At 45.9% G+C, this 24,849-nt stretch overlaps 1 protein-coding gene across 6 annotated transcripts in view; it reads right to left on the reverse strand.

Moving 5' to 3' along the window:
* EXTL3 (exostosin like glycosyltransferase 3) overlaps positions 1-24,849 on the reverse strand; it is a 221,695-nt gene that overhangs the window by 66,576 nt on the left and 130,270 nt on the right. The window contains exon 1 of one of the 6 annotated variants that reach the window (XM_075923263.2): positions 19,299-19,707. The exons of the other annotated variants lie outside the window; for them this stretch is intronic. The gene's annotated coding sequence lies outside the window, so the exon portion shown is untranslated. Of the gene's footprint in view, positions 1-19,298; positions 19,708-24,849 lie in introns of those variants that run through there. 6 annotated transcript variants of the gene reach the window in all.

The following is a 24,849-nucleotide window of genomic DNA, read 5'->3' on the forward strand; positions in this document are numbered from 1 at the left end:
AAAATCATGACTGGTGTGGAGAAAGTACGTAAGGAAATGTTATTTACTCCTTCTCATAACACAAGGACTAGAGATCACCTAATGAAATTAATAGGAAGAAGGTTTAAAGCAAAGAAAAGGAATTTTTTTTTACTCAATGCATGGTCAATCTGCGGAACTCCTTGCCAGAGGATGTTGAGAAGGCCAGGACTTTAAGAGGGTTCAAAAAAAGAAGCTAGATAGATTCATGGAGGATAGGTCCATCAGTGCCTATTAGCCACGATGGGCAGGAATGGTGTCCCTCACCTCTGTTTCTCAAGCTGGAAATGGGCGAGAGAGAATGCATCACTTGCTGATGGCCTGTTCTGTTCATTCCCACTGGGGCCTCTAAAATTGGCCACTGTCTGAAGATAGCATATTAGGCTAGATGCACCATAGATCTGATTCAATATGGCCATTCTTAGGTACTGACAGCAAGACAGAATTGCTTAGCTGTCAGAAACAAAGAGCAATTTTTGGTTTACAAGTACTTTTTAGGATTAAAATATATAATCTTAAAAAAGGGGAGGCATGAAGAAAGCATTCTCTGCAGCATGAAAACCACTTCGTGGCATCACAAAGCATATGTGCTGTACTCAAAATGTCTTAGTCTATTAAAACTGTATCAGTTTCCACAGACTAGTCAACTCCCTGTGGCATAAACAGAATGTATAACGAGCATTTGCAGGATATAGGAGTATCTACTTGAAAGGCAACTGCTAAGATCATTTTCTTCGTCCAGCTCTCCAGCTACATCAGCATCTCTCCATTCCTCAGACCCACCACAGGTTTCGTCGCTTCAACGCATCCGTTTGACGTTTCCGACCTCGCCTTCACCACTTTGCCCCCCTCCCCACTATGTCTGCTATTGATTTTTACTGCATCCCTCCTGACTCTTCAGCTCTGCCAGTAACTCCAGTTTCTCAGGGGCTGCCTCCATTTCTGCACAGAGGACTGCTCCGTGAGACTGTCTCGCTCGCCTCAAGAGCTATCTCTGCTTATAAAAGAATTCAGTCGGTTGCCGATGGCTGGAGGGAGAGGCGAGGTGGCTGGTAGCTGCTTCATCTATTGATAATTATATTGCAAATTTGCAAATGTCACTTGTCTTCTCGGCCTGTAAGTATTTCATTTCAGGGATCGTATCTTTGGATGTGTGCACACTGTGTCTAACACAATGGGGCCATAATACCCACTAGGGCCTCTGGGCCTGACAACCACACAAATACACAATCTCACACAAACCCTCCACCAGCTCACCTTTGCCGCTAAGAACTGCTGCTTTACTTGCTCATACCGCACAGTGCTCCAGGTAAACAGAAAAAAAAAAGTGGAAAATTTCTCTTGCCAAACCCTTTACTATCTCAGCACATCGAAAATCATGGGGGGAAAAATGCAGTGTGATTGAATGGCTGATTGCCTCACATCGCCATCTATGAGCTTTTAGCTTTCCTATTGCTTTGCAGGCCACTCCGTAAATGTTTTGACTGACAGTAGCACACACACACACTATTCCTTGCACGAATAAAAACCTTCTCAACACACCTGCAAACCTTGTGGCCTGGTCCAAAAGAATTTCCCTTTGATTATCCCATTTCTAGTGTCTGACCCGAGTTAACTGATTAACCAGTTTCCCAGTAAGCATGAGCTTTACCAGCATACTGATGGGGAATCGGAGGTTTAGTCTGGCTGACGCAGCCCCCAGCCAGCGGCCCAGCCTGGCCAGAGCAGCCTATGGTGTGGCGGGCCCAGCCGGGCAGGCCATGGCGCGATGCAGACTGAGGGCTGCTCCAGCGATATCTTGCTAAACATAGAATTTAGCTGGTTAACTTTTTAAGCGGTAATTAACATCCATAGTCCCGTCACCTGGTTGGGATGTAAGTTTCATTGAAGTTGGGAGATCCAGAGTCAGGAAGTCTCGCCTTCTTCCCCTTGCCATGGAACGGAGAATTTTAGAGGGTATGTCCATGAACGTCTATTAGCCAATATGGTCAGACACACAAGCCCATGCTCGGAGTATCCCTACATTTCTGATTGCCAGAAGCTGGGCCTGGATATCAAGGGATGGATCACTTGATAACTGCCCCATTCTGCTCATTCCGGCTAGGTCTACACTGCGGTGTTTTGAGGAGCAGGAAATGCAAATGGAGTGCTCATTTGCATATATCGCACACTTATTTGCATATCTTCTTCCAATCCTTTTTGCAGAAGAGGTTTTTTGCAATAAAAATCCCTGTGTAGACAAGGCTATTTGTCGGGGGGGGAAAAACCTTTTGCGCAAGTGCCGGTAAACCTCGTTTTTTGAGGAATAAGTGTTTTTCCCCGACAAATGGCCCCATCTACACAGGGCTTTTTATTGCAAAAACGTCTTCCGCAAAAAGGATCGGAAGACGATATGCAAATGAGAACTCAAGATATGCAAATGAGCGCGTCACTTGCATTTCCTCTGCCGCAAAACACCTGCAGCCTCCCTCTGAAGTATTTAGCACCAGTCACAGAAGACAGGATACTGGGCTAACCTCACCCTTGGTCTGGCCATTCTTATGAGAACTGAACTCTGCACATCTTAGATCATGCAGTCTTTACTCACGACAAGCGGCTCATTTAGTCAACTGCTTTTAATGTACAATTATCATCCCCATTTTACAGAGTGGGAGATGAGAGAAACAATTTGTTAAGGTCACCCAACAGGCCAGAACCAGGAACAGACCCCATGGCTCTCAAGTCCCAGTCCAGAGCTCTACCCACTGGGCCACCCTGCCTGCCTGCACCTTTGCAGTAGGGATTGTCTCCCAGCTGTTTGTACAGTAGGATGGGGCACTGTACCAGTAGGATGGGGCACTGATTCTGACTGAGGCCTTTCAGGGCTGCGTTCAGGAAAATATTGAATAATCCTCTTCACTGAAGAGAAGCCCTTCCAGCAGCCTAATCTACCCTTCAACATTTAGTAAACTCTCCTAACACTTCCTGCAGCACCTGGGGGTTCCTCTGAAGTCTCCTACTCAAGCGCTGACTCACTCTCAGCCCGTGTTCTCTGCACTTCCCATGAAGATTAAAGAACAAGGTGATGGCGGCTCTAGACAGTCCGGTGCATTTCAGCTACTCTTGCTTCCAATCTTATAAATCTGTCTCAGCACAATGACCCCACTGACATATTTTCATTTCTGGCAACTGCAACCAGGTAACAACCAGCGTGCAAGTCTCACATCACGAGAACATGCACAACACCAGTGTGGCAGCTACTCAATAGCACTGTAACAGGCCAGCATGCAGGGGAACGGCTGCTTTCCATTGCATGGAGTCCAAATTGCATGAGTGCCAATGCCCTGTACTCATGCGTGCTGGAGCATTTTTGGAGTGGGGACACTGAAAGCCAGGAACCTAAACTGAGAAGCCTGAACATAATGGAAACCACTTCAAACCAAGGGACGCAGTAGCGCCCCCCACATCTCAGGTTCCAGCATCTATGCCTGTGTTGTTGACAACAAAATGCGATTTTTCTGTAACTCAGGTGGTACATGCCTGTGATCGTGGAGTAGAAGGATCCAAGTTACAGGTTGAGTGTCACCATGACGCCATACTATACACGAAGTCGCTGAGTTGCAACAGATTTGCCATAGAGTCATTAATACAAACAAAACCACACGGTCCTGTTTGACGTTTATATTGAGACTCTTAAGAAAATACAGGAAGTACAGACTGAATCAAAGTAATGGTCCATCTCTTGTTATTATTATAGATTATTTGTATTTTCGTCATATCTAGGAACCTTAGTCCTGGACAAGGACCTCACTGGACTACATACTGCACAAACTGAACAAAAAGACATGCCCTGCCCCCAAAGGGCCAAGTATCTGTCACTGATCATGAGCACTACCAGCTACTTGTGGTACAAAGACCGTTACAGGGGACAATCATGGAGTAACTTGCTCAGAAAAAGTTAATTTCTAACCTCAAGTGCTTGGCATTTGGCTTATAACTTGAAGCATGAGGGCTTCTCTCTCTTATATTTTTCAATATATCTGATGAAACTATGGGACATTGGTATCCATAAAATGCCTGGCCTTTTTTTCAATTCTGATAAGCATTTGTCTGCGCTAATTTCCTGTGGCAGTGAGTTCCACAGATTGCCTCTGTGACCCAAAGACCTCTTGATCCCTATTGGTAGAAGGCACAGAAGGAGAAAGATCCCCTGCGTCCAACCAAAATATAAAGTAAATTCATTTAAAGTCTCTTACAAATATCTGTCCTCCATTGGTGGTCATAATCATTGAGAGATACACATATGGGGAAAATATGTGAGGAACTATGTATTTATGCTGAAAATCATATTACCTAGGCCTCACAGTTAAAGGCAGGTCATGTAAAGGTAGCGTGTATTGAGACAAATGTCTCCAGAAAAGGGGGAGGAAAAACATGTATCTCCCTGACGAACCATTATGTATCTTACAAAAGATGTCAATTACCATATTGACAATACTTAAGAGCTGGTGGAAATTTCAGAAGCGAATTAACAGGAAGAGGTGGGAATCCTGTTTTCAAGTGAATATCAAAAATCTGGTATATATGAGGGTGCAGAGGGATGCTCTGGCCACCTCCTGTCTGTGAAGACAAGCTTCCAGCAGGCCTGATCTTTAGAAAATGGGGATTTACCCCTCCAGGTTGAAAACGCTGGGGAAAGGACTCCGGGAAAGCCTGGCAAGTTAAGTTTCGGCTCTAGAAAGTACGCTATGATTCTGTTTTCTATTTAAACATTTGTTTCCAATATTATTCTTGTTCTTGGGTAAAAAACTTATTCTTGTCTCTATAAACGTATCTCAGAGCTGCGTACCAGGAGGGACAGCGACCCTGAGTTACCATACAAAGCTGGCGGCTCCTATTCTGTGGGGAGCAGTGAATCCAGTTCTGTGACTGCTCTGTGGAACGGTGGCTGGATGCCCCAGAGGGATGCATGGGGCCTGAGGTTCGGTTTGTGCTGTTCGCTCATCTGTACAGAGTGTGAGGCCTGCAGATGTAATACAAGCCTCACTAGTAGGGATGTAAAATCCTATTTAATTGGTTGACTGGTTACGTTTAACGGGTTAACCAATTAAAAGGGGAGGGGTGGCTAGCCCTCTCGCCTGCTGGGGCCGGTCTGGAGCGCCCTCCTCCCCGCATCTATGGCAGATTCCACAGGCCTGGAGCAACCCCCTGCCCACGGGTGGGGCGGGGAGCTGCTCCAACCCGCACCGGTTAACCAGTTAACCATTCCCTGCCCCCACTCAGTAGATACAGAAAAGATTTTCTCATGCTAAGAGCACGGGTAGGAAGGTGCCTCACAATCAAGGGAGCCCCTGGGAAGCAGCAGTTTCTTAATTTCATTGCATGCCTCTTATTCTAACTATTGTGACGTGTTGATACACCAGCCAGCCCAGTGCGCTGGGTATAGTATAGGTCAGGGTGGGCAAAAGGGCCTCCGCGGGCTGCATTCGGCCTGCCAAGCGGGTGGATCCAGCCCACAAAGGCCCTGCTGCTCCCCTGCCCCCAGGCCAATTAGGGCCTGGGGGTGGGAGAGCTGCGTGAAGCTTCCTTCACCCTGCCCCAGCCCTGCAAGCAGCCTGTGGCACTTCAAATTGCCACGTGCTCTACAGGGCGGGAGGAGGCTTCCCGCACTCCCCCGTCCCCAGGCCTGACTGGCTTGGGGGTTGGGGAGCAAGCCAAGCCTCTTCCAGGGCATGGGTGCCTAGTGGGAAGGGGGGACAAAGGGTATCCCCCATCCCCAGGCCAATCATGGTCTGGGGGTTGGGTAACCCCCCCCTTCCCATTTAGGCCCCACCCCTTCCTGTTTCGGCCCCGCCCCTTCCGGGTTGGCCCCAGGCTACTTCAAACATTTTTAAAGTGGCCTGTGGGCAAAAATTATTGCCCACCCCTGGTCTAGGTGCTACAAATACAACTGAGGAAGGTTTAATAGGCGCTCCCAATGTACCTTTGCTAAAAGTTTGCTAACTTAGATACCTTTGTCATCCCATCGCTCGCTCCTCAAATCATGACACAGCATTCATCTTGTCAATCCACAATGGGTCCACACAAAGATGCTAATGCCACGAGACAACCCCCACATCCGCTTGCCCTGCTGTCCCCTTACTCTTGATCTATATCCTTAGCCTGGATCTCCTATACACTTCTTCAGTGGCTCTTTCTCCAGCGAGGCGCCTCCTTGCCTTTCTTCCCAGGGCCCTTTGCAATATTTATGTTCTATTTCCATTCTAGCCATTGTCTGGGTGTGTGGGGCAGGGGTTTTTTTTCTTCCAATGTGTCACTCTACATTACTCAACATCGGATTTCTTTAAACTAGTCTTTGCTGTTGCTTAGCAGATCTGAATACGCTTTCGCATTGGAGTTTGCCATCAGAACCATATAACCCTCTTCACAACCTTCCCCAGCAAGTCTGTACCATCAGCAACTTTACTGAAGGAAACAACCCAGCCCTTTCTGCCCCTTGGTCTGCTTGAGAAATGCTCAGTAGAGGTTTAAAAGAATAGCCTAGGTGCAAGGCAAGTAGGGAAGCTGCCAAAAATCCCACCTAATCTTGCTACTCAGCCTGGAAGCAATCTCGGAGACTATTAGTGTTCCATTTTCTACCCTGTACCTCAGAGCTTAAATAAGACCCCATCAAGTAAAATCACCATCAAGGGCTTTGTAAGAGTCCTAATTCAGAGCTAATATCAGCCGTCTCAGAGCAGCAAGCTAATTTTATATAATGGCCTTCAAACCAGACACAAAAGATACACACACCAAGGGGTCAGCCTTTGAAATCAGATTTGTGGAGAGGCGGAGGGAGGGGGAGTGAGAGGAGGGTGGAGTGAGGGGATGGGGGAGAGAAAACACGCTACCTAAATCTCTTGTGCAACGTTTGCTGAAAAATCACAAAAATCCTAAATCACGTGCAATGTTTGCTCGTTGGGCTTCCAACATCGGAAGTAACTGTAGAGTATCCGGCATCGCAGGTCTTTTGCGGCTTCCCTCCACATTCCGCTAGAAAGGATTTGTATTACGATACTAGTGCTTCCAGCCAAGATCAGGGGAGTGCCACATGCAATAATCCTGGTCTCAGAGATCTTCCCGACTAAGTCGATAGAATGTGAAGTGAGAAAAAAGTAACCCGCTGTACTTTACAGTTTACTGAGCCATGGAATCCCAGGTCACACAAGAAATCTGTAGCAGAACACAGAGTGGAACCAAGACCTCGGGCATTTCAGTCCAGTGCCTTACCACAAGGCCAGCCTTCCTTTGTCTCAGCAGACTTGTCTTCCAGCAGTTTTATCTCAAGGTATCATGTATTTATTTGTTGCCCCAACCCGCCTGTCATCCAAGCACCAAAATCTCTAGTTCCTTTTAAATGGAGTTTTAAAGCAGACTTAGCTGGCCTGTGAAGCAGGAGTATTGCTGACGCTCAAGGTAGTAATGCAGCTGGGACATAGCTACCGGTATGGCTCCAAGTTCATACAACTCATCAGCTGCTAAGCCAAACACTCTGTAGCGCCTGAGGGTTGTTTCACGGGACATGTCTACACGGAAACCGGAGGTGCGACTGCAGCACAGTGAAAGATAAAATATCACTCAACACCTTGAAGACTAATTTAGATAAAACACTTTAAAAATATAACTTAGGTAACAATCCTGCAGCACGGAGGATACCCCAGCAGCGCGGAGAAGATGAGACCTAACAGATCTGTACCAGTTATTAGCAAGTTTGTTTCCACTGTGTGCAATTCAAAAAATAAAGCAGAAAAGTTTTAATACATGCTAAAAAATAAACTTAGCAGTTACATAGTATCCCATCTTCAAAGTGCTTTACACATGTAACTAATCAGTCCTCACTAACCCAGAAAGGAATGGAAGTAAGGACTCAATTTTACAGATGGGGTAACTAAGGCTCAGGGGTTAAGTGACTCACCAAAGGACACCAAAGGCATCAGTGGCAGCTCTTGGATTAGAAGCCTGACATTCCTGGCATCCAGTCCTGTGTTCCGACCATTAGACCTACCTATTTACTATTCACAGAGCCAATTATCTTAAATTGACCAATTACTTTAAGTTGTGGGGGAGGGATAGCTCAGTGGTTTGAGCATTGGTCTACTAAACCGAGGATTGTGAGTTTAATCCTTGAGGGGGCCATTTAGGGATCTGGGGCAAATCTGTCAGGGATGGTACTTGGGCCTGCTGTGAAAGCAGAGCACTGGACTTGATGACCTCTCAAGGTCCCTTCCAGTTCTGTGAGATAGGCATATTTCCATTTATAAACAATTTTTCATACTTGCAGGACATTGAGTTCGATATAGAAGAGCATAATGGCTACTAATAAAGAGCTACGATCCAGTCAGTAGATGCAAAACTAGCATGTGTGTGACCCTATTCAGACCAAACAGAAAAATGCAGCTTTTCAAAACTCAAACGTCCGTGTTTAGCAGTGAGATACCTGGCACTCCCAGCTTCATTTCCACTTCTAACAGCTGAGTAATTGTACTGCCACTCTTAGCCAATTGCTTACAACCAGCCAAGAATTCAAGATGAAGACAAGGTTATCAGCAGCACGTCTCTGGGATTACCGATGACAAGTTCATTCTTGAGAATATTTTTACCTCTTAGATAAAAATAAAGGGAGGAGAGCAATTTGAAATACTGAACATGCCTGACAACAACTTGGTTATTACTTATGCTGACACAGAGATCCTTGGGCTATAAAATCCCAAAGGAGGAGGTGGAAGATCTGCTTTGGAAACTTGAGTAGGCAAAGCATTAGAGGTAATGCATTAGTTAACACACATAAGCACCTGGTGGAGGGATGTACCAGACCGACCGTATCTCTGTTTTCCATCTCTAATGTCAATGACTCCCTAATAGGATAAAGTAATGTTAATAATCTGCACTTACATCTCACTTTTCATGAAGGACTGGAAACCGATTTCCAAGCAGGAAGCTTTTGGACACTGCTGTGGAACACAATCATTATTAGGGTGTTGAATTACTAGGTTACATCCAAGGTTTCAAAATGAAACCAGCGGAGAAAACAGAAACTAACAGTTCTCATTCTCCTTTCCCGCTCTAACCACTAGACAACAGCCCCTCACATGGTACAGCTGTTGGTGAACTATCTTCCTTTACTCTGGTTCAAGAAAGGGTTAGATGCGCACTTTCAATTGCATAGAATTTTTACTTCTTTAACTTGCTATCCCCTATTCACTGAACAGCTCCCCCCGCTCAGTTATTTGGTCACAAGACAGCCGGGAAATTCAGCTGTTATGCTTTCCAGTAACAATGGTAGTATTGAACTTATACACATTCAAAAGCTTTTCCCGGCTTCATTTTCTTGTAAATTTATTGTAACTTTTGTCTTCCCAAAAATCCATATGAAACAAAAATCTATCGCTCCTAATACACTCTCTGGAGAAGAGTTCAAAGTAGAGAATGAGGTTTGTTTATTTGATTTAGTCTTAGCAAGATATTCTCATTCATTCTCTCTCTCTCTCTCCCCCAGGACTAAGGGTCAGGAGACCTGGATTCTACTCCCGCTCTGCCACTTACCAATCCGTAACTCCAGGCAAATCACTTAAACACCATGTGCCTTAGTTTCTCGATCTGTCAAATAACTAAAGTGCCTGCATGCTCATTGCTGTATAAGACATAAATAAGACTATCCGTACCCAAGTGGGCACACAATCTAAAAGACACACATAAGATCCCCTGGGTTGAAAGTAGGGATGTAAGTGATTACTACATTTAAATGCAGAGTCACAGTGGTCTTGGCTCACGCCAGCCTGGGACCTACCCCCGCTGCGGCTCTGCAGTTTAAATGCAGTAAAAGCCGAGCTGCCTGCGCACCTGGCTCCTACTACATTTAAACTGCAGAGCTGCAGCAGGGGTAGCTCCTGGACCAGGATGAGCCAGGACAGACCATCTTCCCTTATCGACTAATCTGTAGTCAATACAAATTGTATCAACTACAGGATTAGTCAATTACCCGCCTCTTTGTTGAGAGGTCCTTAGATTAGCGTGAGCTAACATTTGTGGTCCTTGTGGAAGATGATTCTTAAAAGGGGATACTAACACTGAAAATCTGAGATGGAGAAGTCTATGTCGGCATACGGGGCAACACAGAAGAGAACAAGACTACTGGAGCTGGAAATGGAACTAATATTTACCTGTCAGATGGTCGGCCTTAACCAGTGAGGACTGGATTTATGTTGAGCCTCCCACCCAAGGCACCTGATTTGCCGAGAGCATTGAGGCACATATACGAGCTACCACACTACAGCACAGACATCATAATCCAGAGACTGAACACTAGCACTCACTATGAACCTCACAAGCCCGACAGGACAAGTATCCACATCAAATAATGCTTTTGCCTTGGCAATCCAGTGGTTCTCGCTGAGCAGTCGTTTGAACAATCACAGAGTTTTGGTCCCAACATGGGCTGAAATCAATAGCTCCATTATGAAGTCTAGTAAAGGAGGATTGTAAGAGAATTAAAAAAAATCAAAGATTTCTTCTTATGTCATCTTGAAGTAGCTCACAGAATCCTCTGCACAGCCAGAGCAGTTACGGAGCATTTCTCCGCTTCTCTCTCCATCCCTTGGCCAAACCCAATGAGGTCAGAATGCTGCTCCAGGGTGCACCCCCAATTTTTTTGACCCAACCGATAACCCAGACACACTTGTCAGGACAGCGTTTTCATGCACTGCGGGATGCTAACAAGACAGACACACAATAAGGGCAAGCAATTCAATGGCCAAGTATGTTCTGATCAAACACTGTGAGGCAGCAGAGCCCCTAGCAAAGAGGCAAAGGGCAGTGCAATTGGCAGACAAACGGGAACAAGGGAGGAACAGGTAAAGAGGAGTCAGCCTTGGAGTTGGCTACAAATAGCAAGAGCCTGGTGAGGTCTGACCCCTTCCATGGGATTGTGTCTTTACAGGAGCCCAGCAGAGCCAGGGGAGTTCAATTCAGAAATGCAGACTGACGGCTGCAGCAATGCCACGCGGGCTGAGTTTCCAAGCCATCTGGGACACTGCGTGGCTGGAAACCTCAGAAAACCCAGACCGAGTGAGACTGTATCAAAAGTCTTACTGAAGTCTAGACATACCTCATCTACCGTTTCCCCATATTCGACAAGGCTTGCTACCCTGTCAAAGAAGGCTCTCCAGCTGGTAGGATACGATTTGTTCTGGAAAAAATCCACGCTCGCTATTACTTATCACTTTATTATCTTCTAGATGTTTGCAGATGGATTCCTTAATTATTTGCTCCACTATCTTTCCCGGCACAGAAACTGAAGTGATGGGTCTCTAATTTTCTGGACCGTGCCCGTTTCCCTTTTTATAGATGGGCACTACATGTGCCCTTTTGCAGTCTTCTGGAATCACTCCCGACTTCCATGACTTTTCAAATATTATAGCTAAAGGCTCAGATACGTCCTCTGTCAGCTCCTGGCGTTCTAGGAGGCATTTCATCAGGGCCTAGTGACTTGAAGACATCTAACTTGTCTAAGTCATTTTTAACTTATTTCCCTATTTTAGCTTCCGAACCTGCCCCATTTCCACTGGCATTCACTATGTCAGGCGTCCAATCGCCACCAACCTTCTTGGGGAAAACTGAAACAAACAAGTCAGTAAGCACCTCTGCCATTTGCACATTTACTATTATTGTTTTTCCCTCGTACCCGAGTAACGTGCCTACCCTGTCCTTGCTCTTCCTCTTGTTTCTAATGTACATTCTGTATGGACTATAAGCTCATCACGGCAGGAACAAGGGGTCTTTCCTTATACCCTGTATGACACCAAGGACGCTTGCGGCTCCTGACTAGATAAGAGGCTGCATTAGCTTTCACACGCTTCATTTCCTAACTTGCTGTGCACTATTCAAGGGCTCCCACATCCTCTCTCCTCCTTGGCTGCAATTACACTGAAGAGAGATCCAGAGCAGCTGTGTCTGGACACCCTCCTGTTGCTCTAATGCCCCTGCGAGTCCAAGTTCCGAGTGTGGAATGTCGATGTGGACCAGATGGACGCTGAGGGCATCGTGCTCGCAAAATGCTAAGGAAACCCGGCACATGACTCAAGTGGCCACTCCCTAGTCCAGGAGCAGAGGTGAATGGCCCCAGAGGAGTGGTTTCCGGGCCATAAGAAAAGGACAAGCATCACAGTGGAGAGATACAAAGAGAAACTGAAGGACCCCACACGGGCTAGCCACACGAGCATAGTAGACGCAAAGATTCAAGCGACAGGGGAATTGCGACTTTGCATTGATGGAAAAGCAGAGACTCGGTGAAACACTGGGGCAATGTGTCTCAACCTTTTTCAAACCAGCCACCAGCTTGCTGCTTTCTTACACTGTGTCAGGGAGAACTCAGGGATTGGTGCTGGCCACAGGCTAGTCGGTGAATAACACTGCTCTAGGGTAGCACACGTGCATGCCTCCTGACCGGTGGGAGGGTGGGCAGCACAGCACTCAAGAAATACAGCCTGCTAGCCGGCTTGGAAATTAAGGGAAACTAGTTTGCTTCTCCAGAAAGGGAGGAGGGTCTATTCGGGAGTAAGGATGTAACAGTCTAGTCCATTAACCAATGAGCAAAAGCTTATAGGTTAATGTTATAGACGACACGCATTTCCCCTCCTGTCCAGAATCTGGATCTACTCAAACATCAGAAATACTTATTGGATGCTGGTTTTATTTTACAGTCTTCCGTCCCACTAGAGACTAGGCCTACCCAGCTTGGGGGAACGGACAGGATCACAACACAAGGGAAGGCTGCAGGCCACTATTACAATACAGCATCAGCCTTCCAAGCCTTTCCACAATGCTGAGGCACAAAACCACTGGAGTTTTGCCACTGAAGCCAAAGCAGATTTTGTAGCTGTGGACAAAGTTTATGATGTTGTGCTATATGCTGAAGATCTGTGTGTTTTGCTGGACCCTCCATATACAGGATGTGCCGTGTCAGCATGTTTATAGTATCATAAATTTAACCTGTTTCCTAACTTGTGTGTGTTTACATTTGTCAACCTAATATGAGAACAGCTGGATCTGCGCTGAGTGTGGACTGAGGAAATCTGGGCTCACTATCTAGCTCAAACACAGTATTCTTGTGCAAGTCATAAGGGGTTGTTTTTCCCAACCTCCATTTCCCATCTATAAAATGGAGATAATACTTCCTTCCTCAAGCTTTCAGTCGGACTTGTCTTTTTAGATTATAAGCTCTTGGAATCATGGCCAATGTCTGTGTCTGCACAGCAGTCAGTACAACGGGGCCCCGATCTCACTATGCTACTACTAACAATTATGATATTAAATTATCTTACCCTATTGCATTTTCACATGAACTATACAACACACCTAGAAGGGGGGTTATGCATGTCTCCAAAGGAAGGAGTGACATGGCTAGAGATGTTACTTCCAATCTTTTCCGAGGGGATATGCTGAAGGAACAGAATAAAAACGATTGTTCACAAGAGCAGTAACAGGCTCTTCTTTCAAGGGAGATATTTCACAGCAGAAGGGGCAGATGCATGACCAAACACTGATGCAAACTGTTGGATATACGACAGTCCCTTATTGTGCAGTGCTGGGAAGTTTACCACCAACTTGGTAAAAATAGGATTAATTACATTTAACTGCTTAAGCAAAAACGCCTGGCGAGAACGCTTCAGACCCCTAAACACAGCTCTTTCTAACAGCGACTTATGATTCTAGAGAAAACACGCGCCACTCGCTAAGCATTCTAAGCACGCTCACCTCTCAAAGAAGTCACTAGCAATGGAGGGAACAGGCCAGATCAGCCCCTTCCTTTTGTTCCATTCTCTCATCTCACCTTCTTTCAAAGTACTCTGTGATCTTCTTCCTCACTGGGGAGAATCCCCTTTCCCCAGGTTAATTGCTCTCCAGATACTACTTGCTTATCCAAACACTTGCAACTCCCAACTCTAAATGCAGCCACATGAAGGGTCCGGACCAGGGGTGGACAAAAGGGACTCTGTGGGCCGGATCCGGCCCGTGGAGGCCCTGCTGCTCCCCCGCCCGTAGGCCAATTAGGGCCTGGGGTCAAGGGAAGCGCACAAAGATCCTCTGCCCTGCCAGGAGCACGTAGCACTTAGAAAAGTGCCGTGTGCCCCTAGCACATGGGTTCCCAAACCGGGGGGCGTGCCAAAATTCCAGGGGGGCTGCAAGGCAACCCAGCCACACACCCGTCAATCCCACCCCAAGTTTTGCTGCTATTTTTTTGGGCGGCGGGGTGTGAAGGTTTCTCAAAAATCAAAAAGGAGGCGTGATGCCGAAAGGTTTGGGAACCACTATCCCAGCAGGACAGAGGAAGCTTTGTGGGCGCCTCCATCTCCAAGCTCCGATTGGCTTAGGGGCAGGAGGAGCGTGCGAAATTTCCTCCGCCCTATCCCTGCCCTGCCAGGAGCACGCAGCACTCCTCGCAGGGCGGGAGGAGACATTGAACTTTCCTACGCTCCCTGGCCAATCAGGGCTTGTGGGGCGGGGGAGGGCATGAAGTCTCATCCCACCTTGCCAGGAGCACGTGGCACTTTGAAGTGCTACATGCTCCTGGCAGGGCAGAGGAAACTTTGTGTACTTGCCCCGCTCCTAGGCCTCTTCCCGCCCTGCCAGGGGCATGGGTGCTAAGTGGGAAGGGCAGGAGGGCAAAGGGCCTCTCCCACCTCCAGACCAATTATGGTCTGTGGGTGGGGAAGCCCGGAAGCATCCTGTCCCTGTCCCTTCCGTTTTAGGCCCTGCCCCTTCCGAGGTGGCCCCCAGCCAAAAACTATTGCCTACACCTGGTCAGGATTCACCCAGTGACATCTGGACTCCAAGTGAATTTTCCCAAGAGCAGAAAACAATCAGGTAAAGAACTGGAAAGAAATTAACCAGTACACTTAGACTTTCTGGTCCCCTGAGTGTGGTAGTGCACCTAATTATGATTGTCTAAATTATGTATAGGAGCTTCTACCAAGAACTGTCTGAAGTTTCTTTATTGTTAAAATGGAAGCTGTTTAAGAATGGCTCAATCATCAGATTACTAGTTAGATTTGTTACACACACACACACACACACACACACACACACACACACACACACACACACACACACACACACACACACACTCCCCCCCCCCTCCCATTTCAGTGCGGATTCAAAATGTAGGTTTGCTGGGTGTTGAATGTTTGTTGGGTTTCTGATGGAAAAGAAGGACACACAGCTTTTCTCTGACAAACAGCCAGCCTGTAAAGTGCTGAAGGAATGAGCAAGTGTACTTGATCCATTTTATATTATTGTATTGTAATCTGAACTGCATGGATTTACTGTATTTTGACTTGACAGAAAAATCACTACAATTTTAGCTGTTTTCTAGATGTAATCAAGATTCTTTGGAGGAAAGAAAGCACATATAGTGACAGCTTTGTTGTCTGGCACTTTGCTAACTAAAAAACGTTGTTAACCAGCATCGACCCCAGCTACAATACAGCCGGTCCCCGACTTACAAACAAGTTACGTACCAAACACTAGGTCGTAACTCGATCTGTTCGTAAGTTGGATTACATTCACTTACGTACGGCCGTGCTGTTCATAAGTGTGCATTTCATTTGTAACTTGGGTTCCGGCTGTATAGGAGGTTGGTCCTAAATACGAACAGTCATAAGTCGATGCATTCATAACACGGGGACTGGCTGTATTGCTGCCATTTACATACAGTGCGCACAAGGAACTGGCTTTTAAGCTGCCTCCCCACATGTACTACTCCCTCTGAGCTGCCGCCTCTGATACAGAGGCAGCAATGTGTGTGGAGGGCGGATAGGAGGAGGGGTGAGAACAGGTGGCTCTGCAGGAGCAGGCACATGCAGGGCGCCAGTACATGCAGGGAGCCAGCTTAAAACCTGACTTCCTGCATGTACCAGCTCCCACCTCCCACACTCCTTGCTGCCTCTGATACAGAGGCAGCAGTTCAGGGAGAGGGGGGACCTTCGTGTAACCGGGCACATTCACATCCCTATTTCACAGACAAACATTTGTTCTAAAATGTATTTGCATATATAAAATATTAAGAAAATAATAATTTAGACACACTGGCTAGACATGTACAGTATGTAGCCAGATGAAAAGCTCTCCTATCGACCTCTTCCTGTCATTCTACTTGTCCCACTGTCCTCACTTCCTGATTGTTCTAGTTCATGGGGCCGGAACCTGAAAACACCTCCTACCTAGTGGAGTGATTACCACCACAATCTGTGGAGCACATCCAGCAGTATCAAAACCAAGATGAGAACCCACGACTTCCTACTCCCAGCTCTGTACTTTGCCCACAGTAGAACTCAACTGTGAGGACTCTGGGGTAGATCGGAGGTTGGATCTCAGACTGTGCCAAGCCAGTTTGAAGAAGGTGGGTTTTGTTTTTTTTAATTTACTGGAACAACATGCTGGGTGCACAAAACATAAAACCTTCACTTCAAATTCTGGTCTCTCCTTAGCCAGAGGAGAGATTTATTCCCTTACATTTTACAAAGCATGCTTTCCCTCTTTTTTGAGGAAGTATTTTCTTATTCATTTTTAACTATGAGGAGAGATGGAAGACCACAATCCAGCCTCAAAGTCGTCACATCTTTTCAACTCAAAGGCAGTGCAGCTTCTCACAAGAGCTCAACACCAGGGCTCCCATGGAATAAAACAAAAAACATTTACTCTTTCGCCTCCATGAGTGGGAAAAATCAGATGCTTGGTACTGGTGATAGAATATCGATTTGCATCTATTCACAGAGATTAAGGTCACCAGGGAGCATTAGATCATTTTGTCCAGGGCTTCCCAACCTATGGGTTGGAACCCAAATATGGGTCGCCATTATATTTCAAAAGGGTCGCCAAGTGTCTCCCCAGGTGGATCTGTCCCCTCTTATCTCCCCATTTTTGAATTGCCTTGGGTCACCAAGTCTTCCTGAATTGTCAAAATGGGTCCCCATCTGGGAACCGCTGGTCTAGTCTAACTTCCTGTCTAGCACAGCCTCACCCACATTTTCACAATAGCAGGGGTTTGAACCCCAACACACTGTCCAACTTCCAGCCTGAGTAGTTACACTGTATCTAACATCAATTCTACTTGCAACTTCCACTGGGGCAGGGGAGAAGTGGGGGCATGGTACCAACTGCTTTTAGAAGGAGAAGTGGAAAGGAACAAGGAGCAAAATTGCCACCACATTTCACTACAGTGTAACTGCCTTTTGGTGGCCAGCACATGACTCTTACATACTTCATCTACATCAGTAGTAAGCTGGGGCTGAAAGCCTTCTAGATGAAAGTCATGATGGGTATATTTTATCAAAGTAACCGTGTCAGTGGAGTAGTTTAAATCCAATTCACTCCCCATGGGAATTACACTCCTTCTAAGTCACTTAAGCGCTACGGAAAAGTTTATCTTAACACAGATGGTGCTGGCTATTACAGTCGGAAGTACTGGGCAACCTTACTAAGGCCTAGCGTTCCGTTCTATAATTTTCCATGCCAGCTGAATTGTTTTTGGAAAGCTTCAGCCATTTCTGACAAGTATATTAATGATATGTGACCACGTAAATAAAGCCTGCATCATAGTGCATATGCACAAGGGGGCCGAATTCAAGGTTCACAGCCAATCTGAATTCTTGCATTTCCTAACTTTTCAGTAGTTAACCTGGCAACCTTCATGTTCTTTTAACTTGGGTTTTTTTTTTTTTTGATATGTCATATAACTACGCTGTGTTTATCATCGAAAGAAGGGAAAAGAATCTGAGAACCTTATTAAACCAGCTCTGCCGTGCTCATTCAGAAGTTACCACCTCAGCTTCTACTCTTTGGCACAGACCTGTGCTATGCACACTCCAGCTCCCTCATGCGTTTGCTTTCTGAGCGTAGCTCTCCGGGGTTCCTCTCGTCTTTAAAATAAAAACACGAACAAAACCCGCACGTATGTAGACACATGCTACTCGACACTTGGAGGCTTTGTGCAGAAAAAGCTGACTGCTGGCATGTCAGCTAGAAAGCAGGCCTTTGAAGGCTCCCAACAGCAACACGATCCATGACACAAAACAGTCTTTCCCCATCCTCATCACTCCCGCATGTTTGGGGGCAAAACGCCGGAGTGAGGAAAGGCAGCCACGGCAAAGGGACAGCTTGGAATTCTCCTGACACCTTCCCACAGTGCTGAGGGCTCTCAGTTCCCAATGGTGGCTGAGAACAACAGTTTGCAGGATCAGGCCCAGAGTGAATGGTAATTTCAGGGCTGAGGTGATGCAGAGAGCATCATGGCCCTGTTATTTCCTTAACACACCCAGGTGTTCAAGGGGAATGTGGCACGTTAGTATTAACCCTCAGCCCAGCAGGAAAATACGGCTCTCATGTTGGATGCCAGAGGAACGCAAGCCTGAAGAAAGAGTAGTCTGCTGAGTTTGACAGGCAGCACAGTTCAGCAAAAGGCACAGAACCAGCAGTCAGGAGAGTTGGCTTAGTCCCCGGCTCTGCCACAGACTTGCTGTGTAACCCTGGGTAAGTCACTTTACCCTATTGTGTCCCCTTCTACAAAATGAGGGGTTCAGAGACTCGCCCATTTCACAATGTGCTTTGAGATCTATAGGGGCAGAATTGTTAAGCCTTTGAAGCAACAAGTTATTATACTGTCCATGAACATGGCATTTACAGCTGTGTCTTATCCAGAGGTTGTAAATCCATAGGTAGCTAATCAGGAACAGAACCCAGTTAAGTGGTTCAAAAGCAAAACTCCTGCAGCTTCTCAACTCCCTTTACAAAAACCCCATACCCATTAAGTGGTAACCGATGGCTCTGAGATCAGGTTTCTTTGCTTATTTCCTGTCACAGAATAAACTAAGTGCTTCTTTCATACATTTCCAGGCCCCCAGGAATCATCCAGTCTGCCCCCGTGCATAGCACAAGCCAGACAACTTCCCCCACTGCTGCATCAAACCCAACAATTTACAATCCCTCTTTGTATCAGTTTTCCCCAAACTCACTTCATGGCTCCATCTCAGAGAGGCTGCTGATGCAAACCCTCTCCCCAGCTGCAGCAGCTAAGCCGAGAGCGATCGGATACAAATGCCCTTTATTAACCCCGCTGCCGCGCTGCCTGGATTGCTGGGTAGCAACTGACGCTTCTGCTTCATACGGCATTTCCTTTTGTTAAACAACAATAACCACCCGGCACATCAGGGCCATCCACATCCTGCCTTCCCCCTGCTACCCACAGGCATGTGACACTCATGACATACCCAAGATGGTACGGCAGCACGTAAATCGGAGCCAGAGCGCCTGTCGTCCTCTCTCTCTGCCCACCCTCAACGAAGAGGCACTCTGCGCGCGGCGACCGTCGCTATTTCACATGGCCCCGGCTCTGCACCTGTTCTCCAGCAGGAGGAAAAACAAAGCAGGAGCTGGCCTCTTTGACTCACTGGTTGGACCCTGGTGATAAGACGGACAGCTGCTGACAAAAGCTCCTCTCTTAGATAAATACTTCCCAAGTAGGGATGAGAAAGGTTAACCAGCAGGCAAGCATCAGCCTTCCTGTGTGAGGCCACGGGCTCATCATGGACCGAGGCACTCCAGCCTGTCCAGGAGAGACCCTGTCCATGGTAGAAGAGGGTACAGGCAGGGGCTGTTCCAGACTGGCTGCGGTGGGCAGGGAGGGGGCACCTCGCCCCTCCCCCGAGTTAACCAGTTCAGCATCACATTTAACCGGTTAACCAATTAAACAGGATTTTACATCCCTATTCCCAAGTTCAATCACGTGCTTGGTCTTCATGCTACAAGTAAAGAACTCTCCCACCAAAGTGAATACTACATGAACCCGGTCCCTCTTTCTCTTGGCAAAACACAAGACATGGCGGATTTCCATCTGCATGAGACTACAATGCAATTGCAGATCTGAAAACTTAAGAGCCATGGAGAGGGACGGGGGACAAGAATTTATTCTTTCTTTTTTCAAATTGAAAAGACCTTTGCAAAGTCCTCCAGGCAGATTTCTAGCTCACAACCAGGAGTTACTTGACCAGCAAAGCTGATGAAGGGAACTCAATATTCACAGCAAAATATATGCCCCAGTGACAAGCAAAGAACACTGTGTGTGTCCATTTGACAAACAGTCTGTGAATGTATCAGTACTGTAAGTCTTAAAAAAGCATATTACTTAAAAAAATGCCAGTCCAAAGTTTTCAGAAGTGACTAATAATTTAGGTACCCAACTTGAAGCATCTTAAAAGGGACAAATTGGGCAGCCTTATTCTGAGACACCCCAATTCAATGGCCCCACAATTAAGATATTTCCGCTTTAAGAAAATAGTATGCAAGTATTAAGTTATATAGTGCCCTAGGTAACCTGGTTCCTTAAAGATACAAAGCAAAGTTCCTTTTTTAAGGAATTTACGGTCTAAATTAAACAACATTAACTATTCCAGTGTATAATAATAATTAATACTGTATTAGCATAGACACCTGGTAAGCTGAATTTAGCTCGCCCACAAAAAGAATGGCAATTTCTCTTCGCTTCTCAGCAGATACTTCACGGTATATCACCACGCAGGATTTCTTATGAGCAGGGCTCAACAAACAATACAATCTACTTGCCCATGGCGAATAGATTTCAGCCATGCACCCTGTTCATTCACGGCGCGCGCATGCGCATTGCAGCTCTTGCGCATGCGCAGTATGGGGCTGGCGAGCAGTTTTTGCTGCCGTTCGTCGAGCCCTGCTTATGAGATTTCACCAGGGTGGACTGATTTAAATCAAGATGATTTAAATGACCCCCAAAATATCAACAATTTAAATCAAGTTTCCCACTGATACGTCTTCAACAGTGGTTCAGATGTGATCACTAAAACATGTTACAGCTCAGTATAGCATGTTATGTACTTGATCATTAACCTCCACCTGTATTTTGTACTCTGGGCAACTATTGGTTCATACCAGTTTTTTTCCTATTCATGATTACATCGCTTTTAATACCAACAAGGCCGGGGTATCTATGATATGCATTCAACAATCTGTGTGCTCTATCATTCAAAATATTTTCTAATAAAAGTTTTAATCTACTTAAAATATTGGGTGGACCCTTCATCAGTTAGATCATCACAAGCCTCGGAAGGGAATAGACTCTGATGTAATGGATCGTCATCAGGAGACAGAGAAGACTACAGAAATTCATTCCTGAACAAGTCTCCCCTCCAACCTCAACCCCATATGAAAAAGAAAACTCAATGCAGGTAAGCTGATTTAGACCATTATGCTTTTCATCATGGGGCCAATATATCTTTTTATGTATAAAAAGATATACTGACATTGGAAAAGGTTCAGAAAAGGGCAACAAAAATGATTAGGGGTTTGGAATGGGTCCCATATGAAGAGAGATTAAAAAGACTTGGACTTTTCAGCTTAGACAAGAGGAGACTAACAGGGGATATGATCGAGGTCTATAAAATCATGAGTGGTGTGGAAAAAGTGAATAAGGAAAAGTTATTTACTTGTTCCCACAATATAAGAACTAGGGGTCACCAAATGAAATTAATAGGCAGCAAGTTGGTTTAAAACAAACAAAAGGAAGTTTTTCTTCACTCAGTGCACAGTCAACCTGTGGAACTCCTTGCCAGAGGATGTTGTGAAGACTAGGACTTTAACAGAGTTCAAAAAAGAGCGAGATAAAATCATGCAGGGTAGGTCCATCAATGGCTATAGTCCACCCCATATTACCTCTCTCAACAACCTTATACACAATTGTCCACCTGCCCGAAGGACCCAGCAGGGGTGGCAAAAGTGAGTTGACTTCTTTAGGTCAGATCCAGAAGGCTGATAGAGGTACCATAAGACATTAAGTGCTACAGTGACATCAACATATTGTTAACCCAGTACAGGGCTCTTCCTCATCAATCATACAACAGAGGCTGCTGTGTCCCTGAGTCTCAGATCCCAAAGGAAACAGATGAAAGATGAATCCAGAAGAGGCCAGGATGACATTAGCAGGCAGGGAGAATCAATGTGAATCTTTAGATGAATTCTTGCTTGAGAGCAAACATCTGGCCCTGCGTTGCCTCAGCGGTCTCATGGTTCTTCTCAGCTCATGCTTGGAAGAGCAGCAGTTCCCAAGGATTGTTTTTTTTTTTTTTTTTTTAAATCTTAGCTCTCAGCTGAGGGATCATCTGTGGAATTCTGCACTTTTCTTCGAGACTGGACTAGCGAAAGACGCTCTCCTTTGGGCTGACTCATTCACCTGGGCACAAAGATGAACATGCAGCTACTCACTCAAGCAAGCAAAGGGACAGAGTATATCGTGCCGAGGCTCAGCAGTCTTTGCTGGCTGCTTCTTCAGTATAGATGCTATTTCCAAATCCCGATTTTCAAGCCCTAGCGATCAACGAGACAAGAGAGAGAGGAACCATTGTAGCTAGAGTGGACGGGATGAAAAAGGGCACTTTTTGTCAACGGAACAGCAAAGTTGACATGGGCTCTTAAGAGGACAGAGAAAGGAGAAAGGGTTTGGGAGAACTAAAAACAAAAGAAAATAAAACCCACCAAAAAATGAAATGCAACGAGGCCGCTGTGTGCCGTTAGCATTTTGCATTTACGTTGTTCATTGGCCTGCGAATACCGATTGCAAGTTCTCTGGACCAGGGATAGCATCTGTCTTTATGTTTGCAAAGCACTTGACACAATAAGGCCCTGATTTTGGGCAGCGATTTAAGGTGCTACCAGAACACAAATAATTAATAAAACCCACCACGATGGGCACTCCGAGGCTCAAGCCTGCAAGCTGCCAGGCAGCCTTAGCAGACAATGCTTGTGTGAAAAATTTGCGACAGCTGAAAATGAGGCTGAATCACGTCTTTCTATTTGCAGGGCACAATACAGGTCTATGCTTAACAACCAAATTGCAAAACTGCCTTAGGCACTTGGCCTGGAAAGTGAAGCAGCTGTATTTGTTTCAACTGACTTGAATTCGGGGGGGGACGGGGGGGGGACGGGACTTGAGAGTTCTGTGGAAGGAACTGATGTTCTTAATCTATTTACATCAGGTGCTACAATCATGGAAGGAAGCCTTAGACAGCTGCATAATTTAATATTAACAGGCCAAATTCATTCCTGTAACCGTACCACAGATATCAATGGGTTTACCCCAGAGATAAAACAGACAAATCCATATTAATCTCAGTGAAGACGTCTCAGAGGGGCAGCCGTGTTAGTCTATAACAAAGAATGAGGAGTCCCGTGACACCTTAGAGACCAAGAAAAATATATAGGATCATGAACGTCTGTGGGTAAAACCTACTTCATCTGACGTTGCCTTCATCTGACAGCGTATTCTCTACTGCCCACATTTTCCTTGGGTCCCCTAGCTCAGTGTTTCTCAACTTTTTTTAATAAAATACAGGCAGTCCCCGGGTTACTTATAAGATAGGGACTGTAGGTTTGTTCTTAAGTTGAATTTGTATGTAAGTCGGAACTGGTACATATTGTAGGGGAAACTCTAGCCAAACTTTTCTCCAGAGCTCAGTTTTATTCTCCCACACCTCACTTCCCTCCGTCCTTTATTCTCAAGCTGAGGTGTCTGCTGAGAAAAGCCGCTCCGCGTCTCCCTGGTCTGCTGGGGGGGCGCTAGCTTCGCATCTCCCTGGTCTGCTGGGGGGGCACTAGCTTTGCATCTCCCTGGTCTGCTGGGGGGGCGCTAGCTTCGCATCTCCCTGGTCTGCTGGGGGGAAGCAGCTAGTGCGGGGTTGCCTCACCCCATTTGTAAGTAGGGATCCGATGTAAGTCGGATCCATGTAACCCGGGGACTTCCTGTACTCCTTAAAAAAAAAAAAAAAGTACCCTCCCTTTAAAAAAAAATGGTACATACCCACAGTACCTACAGTTTTCAGACACACACACAAATTTTCTACCATTACAACACATTTGTTTAAACAACTTAATCATAGCTGTGTAAGAGGTGAAATTTTGGGGTGTAAAAAGTACAAAAATAATGAAGTGCTGTAAATCGTAAAAGAAAAAAAATCAATTTTCTCCAAATTTCAGTTGTGTTGATGTACCCCCCAGACTTCTCTTGAGTACCCGAGGGTACTCATAGCACTGGTTGAGAAACACTGCACTAGCTAATGGTTGATGCCAGTATCAGAGAGGTTTGTGTGATGCAGAATCTTGTTCACTAGGAACCAGAGTCCACTAAGTGTCTTGCCAAGACGAGAATTCAGGATTCTGCACTTTCCATTATAGAGACAGCCAAACAGCAAGATCCCTTTTTCTGCTCGTGTCCATCGAGACAAGCGACGCATAGACTTTCCAAATACACTGGGCATTTTAGGCACACACTGCTCCTGTCAGCAGTCTTGGGGTTTTGAAGTTTGAAAGGATTTGTTTGTTTTTTAAGATTTTCAGGTCACCTGTAAGATGCAAAAGCTCAGCTTAGAAAACGAGGCTGTCAGATGGTCTCTCCGCGAGACAGTATCTGTTCCCAGGGCACAGACTCAGCGCCCTGTGAACTCCGTACACCATCTGGATCTTACATATTTGAACTCGGCAGTTCTACTGCTACTCTTTTGATGTGTTACCGTTTGTGGAGGTGGCGTTCCCAAAGGCCTTTAACAATTGGGGGAGAGATTCAGCTTTATAAAAACAGTGAAACAAAATTTGTTTAAAAGACACTCAAGTAATGTTTCTCTTGTCACTCTAGTCTTTGCTCTCTGTTGTTTTGCTAGGCAAACGGGGGCTGTGCTTGGCACAAAAACAAAGGATTTGCCCACAGGGCAGAGACAATGTTTACAGACATCTGTCATTCACACC

The sequence above is a fragment of the Pelodiscus sinensis genome, chromosome 3, assembly GCF_052426305.1.
Source record: "Pelodiscus sinensis isolate ZL-2025 chromosome 3, ASM5242630v1, whole genome shotgun sequence".
Classification (NCBI taxonomy): domain Eukaryota; kingdom Metazoa; phylum Chordata; order Testudines; family Trionychidae; genus Pelodiscus; species Pelodiscus sinensis.